Source organism: Coregonus lavaretus (assembly GCF_964263955.1).
Source record: "Coregonus lavaretus genome assembly, chromosome: 22".
In the NCBI taxonomy this organism is placed as follows: domain Eukaryota; kingdom Metazoa; phylum Chordata; class Actinopteri; order Salmoniformes; family Salmonidae; genus Coregonus; species Coregonus lavaretus.
The window spans coordinates 13554633-13562181 of record NC_140009.1 but is presented as its reverse complement, the minus strand read 5'-3'; positions in this window follow the sequence as shown (position 1 = coordinate 13562181).

Below are 7549 nucleotides of genomic sequence, written 5' to 3'. Positions count from 1 at the left end.
TGGATGAATGACTCTCAGTAAACTCTGATGCTGATAGATTAGAGATGGGTTAGTTGTTGAGTGAAGGAAAGGTTAAAGCAGATTGCTTATGTAGTGATTACCCCAATCAATCCCCCATCTCCTCCCAACAACCTTCACTCTGCCTCATGCCTCCCCTATCTTGATGGATCAGTCAGTTTGATGTAAAATGGCCTGCTCTGGATTAAATCTCTGAACTGTGTATAGCAGCAGTTTCAGCAAAAACCCTTGTCCTATTGTCTCAACTTGTGGGTTTCTGCAATGTCTGCTATCCTGATAACCTTGTTTAATACCTTTGTTTTGTGGGGATTGAAGTCTCAGCTTTTGGTTCTGTATGAAATAATCTAAAATGACAACATAGTAGTAAACCTAATTTACACTTGGAGTAAACTGATTAGAAATAGTCACTGACACCAAGTCTTCCCCTTATATCAATAAAGAGTGGGTAGCTGATGTGGGAGAAGTATGATGTAAAAGTCTATGCAAATATGAGTTTGTGACTCTCAAATATGAGGTTTCAAGTATTGGTCAATAGGTTTCCCATGCTCCCCAGTGGAGGCCATGTTCGGAGGAGAGGGTTGGAGGCCAGGCAGGAGTGACGCATGGGGTTCACTGGGCAGTGTGGGAAACAGACTGATGGGCATCCATTTTTCCCTGGGGGTCAAAGGTCAGATGTTGCTGAGAGTGCCCCAGAGCTGCCTGCCAAAATGTGTCACCAAGACTAATTGGAGAACTCAATGTAGGCCTCTACAGTGCTGTCCTGAAGTAGAGTAACCAGTTCAGAAGAGAATGAGAGGACTTTTGAAGGAACAACTGTGATTCTTCGTATAGGATACCAAAAGCCAAGCGGCAATTCCACGCTAGCAGAATTATGCTTTGACTCAGAATTGTCACTTTAAAATGTATGCCAAAGTTTCAAGTTTTACAACTCAATGCACAAGGACTACTTTGAACAATTACACACCTAATGTCACAAAAACACTTTTACTGGAAGAACTGTGCAGAAGCAAAGTTTTTTATGTATGTCATGCCAACGCCTGCTCCCTCCCTCCGGCGCTAAACGTCGCCAGTCTACTTACCACCGGTCCTGGCAACCCACAATGCCCACACCTGGTAACCATCATTGCACCCACCTGCTCCCCATCGTTAAGCACACCTGGACTTCATCACCACCCTGATTACTCTTCCTTCATATAGCCCTCAGCAGCCTCAGTCATCAGGCAGTATTGGTTTTGGTTACGTTCATTACGCTTCTCCTGTTTTGTATTTTCGTCATGGTTATTATTATTAAACTCACCTTCTGCACCTGCTTCCTGACTCACTGCGTATATGTTACAGAATACTGCCTCAGAAAGGATGGAAGCAGCAAAAAAAAATCTTCCAGACGATCGAGGAACAGGGTCATCTACTCCACCAACACCACCACCACCACCAGCTGGCTCTACTTGGTAAGACTGTGAAGGAGGTCCTCTGTGTTCTCCACCGCCTCGACACCACCAGCGAGGTTCTCCATACCTCTGACGGAGGGCCTCCTACCACGGGTCGTCACAGTGAGCCAGTTCCCCAGCCTATCCAGCCATCCGCCCAGGTCAGCGATGCCCGACTGTCCCTTTCAGAGAAGTATGACGGTACTCCATCAAAATGCAGCGGCTTCCTACTCCAGTACTCCCTCTATTTCGCCTATCAGACGGGAGCCCCCACCACCGAGAGGTCCAAGGTTGCCACGGTCATTTCCCTGCTGACCGGACGGGCGATAGAGTGGGTATGGCTGTCTGGGAGAGAGGAGAGGAGGAGCTGGGTTCTTATGAGAGGTTCATGGCTCTGTTCAGGGCGGTCTTCGACCATCCTCCAGAGGGCAGAGAGGGAGGTGAGCGACTTTTCCAACTCCAGCAGGGTGCCCAGACCGCTGCGGAGTACGCCCTCACCTTTCAGACTGTGGCAGCCTCCAGCAGATGGAATGCACGAAGAGGTCCAGACGGAGTTGGCATGTCGGGATGACAACATATCCTTGGATGCTCTCATCACGATGGCGATCCGTCTGGATAACCTTCTTCGGGAGTGCCGGTGTCCACCTCGCCACTCACCTCCCTCCTTTAGCTGTCCTGAGGCAGAGCCTGAACCCATGGAGGTAGGGGCCACACAACTCTCCGCGGCAGAGCGGAGAAAGCTGGGGCTCTGTCCCTATTGCAGCCAGGAGGGGCACCAGCTTCAGTGGTGTCCGGAGCATCCCAACCCGGGCTCCACTAGAGCAGAGGGGAGGCCCCGTGACCTTCCGTCTCCCAGGGTAGGCGTGAGTATTCCATTATCATCGTTTTCCGCCAAACCCTTTCTGGTTCCCATTTCACTGGCTGGCTGTCCCTCAAGTGTGGACTCCGATGCCACGGGGAGCTTTATCGACCAGGCCCTCGCCTCCTCCCTGAACTTAACTTCATACCCGCTCTCCTCTCCTTTTCCTGTCCATGCCCTGGATATGCGACCATTGGGATCCAGCGCAATTATGCACGTCACAGCACCACTCACCCTCACCATGGGACCCATGCACCAGGAAAGCCTTCCCTTCCTCATCATCACCGCATCCGTACACAAGCTCATCCTCGGCCTCCCGTGGCTCCAACTTCATAACCGCACATCTCCTGGTCAAATATGAGAATCACCGCCTGGGGACCAGGATGCCGGAGGACCTGCTTTCCCACACCCTGTGGTTCCATGTCGGTGGAGGGTCCTGTGAGTGTCCTCCAGCCCATCAATCGGTCCTCCCGTGTCGTTGGCCCCGTATTTTGGGACGTTGATGTGGACAGAGCGCATCTACGTGCCAACAGGGGTGAGAGGTCGGCTGTTGACCTGGGCACACACATCCCTCGCCGCTGGACACCCAGGTATCACCCACACCATCCAATCCCTCTCCGATAAGTACTGGTGGCCCACCTTGGCGCAGGACGTCGTCCACTATATCAATTAATGTTCGGTATGTACTCAATCCAAATCTCCCCGGCACGCTCCAGCAGGGAAACTACTTCCCCTTCCCATGCCTTAGCAGCCTTGGTCACATCTGTCCATAGACTTTGTAACGCATCTACCACTTTCTGATGGTTTTACCACTATTCTGGTTGTTGACAGATTCTCTAAATCCTGCCGTTTTATCCCTCTATCTGGTTTACCTACCTCTCTCCGGGTCGCTGAGGCACTATTCCAACAGGTCTTCTGGCACAATGGCCTTCCACAGGTCTGGAAACCTTTATGGAGAAGTTGGGGGCCACGGTCAGCCTCACAGCCGGGTACCGGCCTCAGTCTAACAGGCAGGTGGAGAGGACCAACCAGGAGCTGGGGAGGTTCCTAAGGAGTCACTACCAGGACCGGCAGGGGTAGTGGGCCCGGTTCCTTCCCTGGGCAGAATATGTCCAGAACTCACTAAATCACTCCTCCACCGGGCTGACTCCCTTCCAGTGCGTCCTGGGATATCACCCGGCCCTGGCTCCGTGGACTCCGAGCTAGACCGAGATCCCTGCAGTGGACAAACAAGTGGCCGTCAGAAGGATCAGGCGGACTGCCACCGCAGTGAGGCTCCCGTGTTCCATCCTGGTAATTGCGTCTGGCTCTCCACCAGCAAAATCCCGCTCCGCCTGCCCTGCCGGAAGCTGAGCCCCCAGTTTGTGGGGCTCTTCAAGGTCCTCCGGAGGGACAATGAGGTAACCTATCATTTAGAACTCCCCACCAACTACCGGATCTCAAAATCCTTTCATGCTTCCCTCCTCAGGCCAGTGGTTCCTGGTCCACTGGCTAATGCCATTCCCTGCGACACCCCTCCGTCTCCCCTGGACATCGAGGAGACCCTTGCCTATGCTGTTAGGTCCCTCCTGGACTCCCGACGTCGTGGGGGTTGGCTCCAGTACCTGGTGGACTGGGAGGGGTACGGTCCTGAGGAGCACTCTTGGGTCCCGGTGGCGGACCTCCTGGACCCCAACATCATCCATGATTTCCATCTCTGCCGTCCGGACCGGCCCGCTCCTCACCCTCGGGGCCGTCCTCCTGGCCGGCGTCGTTCTGCGGCAGGGGGTACTGTCATGCCTACTCCTGCTCCCTCCCTCCAGTGCTCGACCTAGCCGGTCTACTAACCACCGGTCCTGGCAACCCACATTGCGCACCCCTGGCAACCATCATTGCGCACACCACCCTGATTACTTCATCACCACCCTGATTACTCTCCCTTCATATAGTCCTCTGCAGCCTCAGTCATGATGCAGTATTGGTTTTGGTTACGTTCAGTACGCTTCTCCTGTTTTCTATTTTCTTCATGGTTATTATTAAATTCACCTTCTGCACCTGCTTCCTGACTCCCTGCGTATACGCTACAATGTACAGTGCATTCGGAAAGTATTCACACCCTTTCACTTTTTCCACATTTTGATACGTTACAGCCTTATTCTAAAATGGATTAAAAATTATGATAATCCTCATCAATCTACACACAAAACCCCATAATGACAAAGTGAAAACAGTTTTTATTTTATTTTCATATTTATAAAAAACATGAATACCTTATTTACATAATTTGCTATGGCACTCGAACTTCAGCTCAGGTGCATCCTGTTTCCAAAGATCATCCTTGATGTTTCTACAACTTGATTAGAGTCCACCTGTGGTAAATTGAATTGATTGGACATGATTTGGAAAGGCACACACCTGTCTATATAAGGTCCTACAGTTGAGAGTGCATGTTAGAGCAAAACCCAAGCCATGAGATCGAAGGAATTGTCCGTAGAGCTCCGAGACAGGATTGTGTCAAGGCACAGATCTGGGGAAGAGTCCCAAAAAATGTCTGCAGCTATGAAGGTTCCCAAGAACACAGTAGCCTCCATCATTCTTAAATGGAAGAAGTTTGGAATCACCAAGACTCTTCCTAGAGCTGGCCAATCAGGCCTTTATGGTAGAGTGGCCAGACGGAAGCCCCTCCTCAGTAAAAGGCACATGACAGCCCACTTGGAGTTTGCCAAAAAAGGAACCTAAAGGACCCTCAGACCATGAGAAACAAGATTCTCTGGTCTGATGAAACCAAGATTGAACTCTTTGGCCTGAATGCCAAGCGTCACATCTGGAGGAAACCTGGCACCATGCCAAGCTTGTAGCGTCATACCCAAGAAGACTTGAGGCTGTAATTGCTGCCAAAGGTGCTTCAACAAAGTACTGATTAAAGGGTCTGAATACTTATGGAAATGTGATGTCATTTTTATTTTATTTGATAAATGTGCCAAAAATGTATAAAAACTGTTTTTGCTTTGTCATTATGGGGTATTGTGTGTAGATTGATGAAGTGAATTATTATTTTTTTAATCCATTTTAGAATAAGGCTGTAACAAAACAAAATGGGGAAAAAGTGAAGGGGTCTGAATCCTTTCTGAAGGCACTGTATCTGCTCCAAATTAAGATTAAAAGATGTCAGCAGAAATAATGGGGTGTCAGCTATCACATGACATATTTTGGTTATTGAAGTACAGTAGGTTAAATGGATTTACATCTGGTAACAGAATTACGGTAACAGAATTACATCATGGGTGCCTGATCTGTACTATACAGAAATGCATAATTTTGGATATGAATGTTATTCCCTTCATGGTGATGTATCCTGGTCCACAAAGGTAGAAATATGCAATATCTTTCTTTTGCATATTTGGGTATTATTCTACACTGGATATTATTCTTATGAGCTCCGCCCCCAAACAAGGACTAGACCAGAACTGAACTAATCATAGATGTCTATGTTTCAATACAGTACAGTACAGCAATGTAAAGTAGAATAGAGTGCAGTACAATACAGTAGAGTACAGTAAAGTAAATATGTTCAGTACATTATACTGTACTGTAGTGTACAGTACTTTTCTTTACTGCACTGTACTGTTCTCTACTGTTCTATACTGTACTGTACGCTGCTGTCCAAACTTGTGAAACATAGACGTCTATAAATGGTTCAGAGTTGGTCCGGTCAGGGTAGACTGACCATATTTCAACTACTTTTCAACGGCCGGTGTCTGTCGGTGCTCAGTGGGTGAGGATGCTTGTTACAGTAAATGGAAAGAGGGTATGTGTCAGTAAGAGCCGGGAGAGGTGACATTAACCGAAAAGAGAGAGGAGAGAGGAGAGAGACAGACAGAGAGACAGAGAGACAGAGAGAGAGAGAGAGAGAGAGAGATAGAGAGACAGAGAGACAGAGAGAGAGAGACAGAGAGAGAGAGAGAGAGAGAGAGAGAGAGAGAGAGAGAGAGACTATGATTTCCCAATGTAGCCAATTCAATTGAAGTAATTACGTTACCAATTTGGTAACAGAATTACAAGTTTTAATCACTTATTAATTCATAAACAAATTGATATCAGTAAAAACACTATAACTAATTGGTAGGTCTACCTTTACTTGTTACTTCTGTGAACTTTCATTATCCTCCCTCCTCATAAGGGAGAGAAATTAAGAAAATATCTTAAAGATATGTGTTTTTTTGGTAATGGAATTACAAGGCAAATGGCAATGTTTCTTAAATTTACAGAAGGCAAATCATTTCTCAAAAACGAAATATAAGTGTTGATATTAGATGGTAGGGGTCTTTACTTCAACATTATTGTGTTTTGATGTATTTCTAATACATTTTAAGACTTTTTCTGGTAGATGTTGTCTAATACCATGTTTCCATCTGTTTGACCAGAAATTAAAGCCTTTGCTTATTCCACATTTTTAGAATGGAACATTTTATAAAACATGTATGTGTATACAGAATGCCTTTATTTCAACAAACAAACAAAAAAAACGACTCTTAGCTTTAATTTGACACCCAATTTGACATGCTCCTATGAACTTCACATGTTGGTGCTCATGGGTCCTTTCAGATGGAAATGCCCCAAGCTAATTTACAGTATGACTGTAGATATGAAATTCTGTAGTCTCTGAAATTCTGCTTGAAATTAAACCCTAGTTGTCTGTTTTCATTCATAAAATTACAGAACACTCGGACAACACACAGAATGTTAGCACACATCATTGCTTCTCCTCATGACATCACACTCCCAGAGAACACATGATTTCCAACACTTCCCTGTCCTTGAAACCAGAGCACCCGTTCCCCTTGGCTGAGACGCTAGAAGTCGTCATTGCCCCTGTAAGCTGTGGCTGTCCACGCAATCAGGTTCCTGGCAGTTCTGCCCACAGGGAATAGCTGAATGGCTTACCCCTGACTTCCACTAGGGCTGTCCAAGTCTCTGCCTGACGTGGATGCTCATATCTCCTGCTAGGCTGGGTGGTCACTACAGTACACATACTGTATGACCCCAGCCCCACAGAGCAGATACTGTGGGAACCCAATCTGGCTGGTACAGCTAACAGGGAGAGATGGAGTGAGATAAACCTCAGCTAGCCATAGACCTTGGCTAGCCCCTGACCCATAGCCTACAGTATACAATATAAATACATACATTATGTAGGCCTATACATTTACAGACCTTGGTTTAATAGCCTACAGACAGACATTAGCTAGCCTAGCTAAGTATCTAG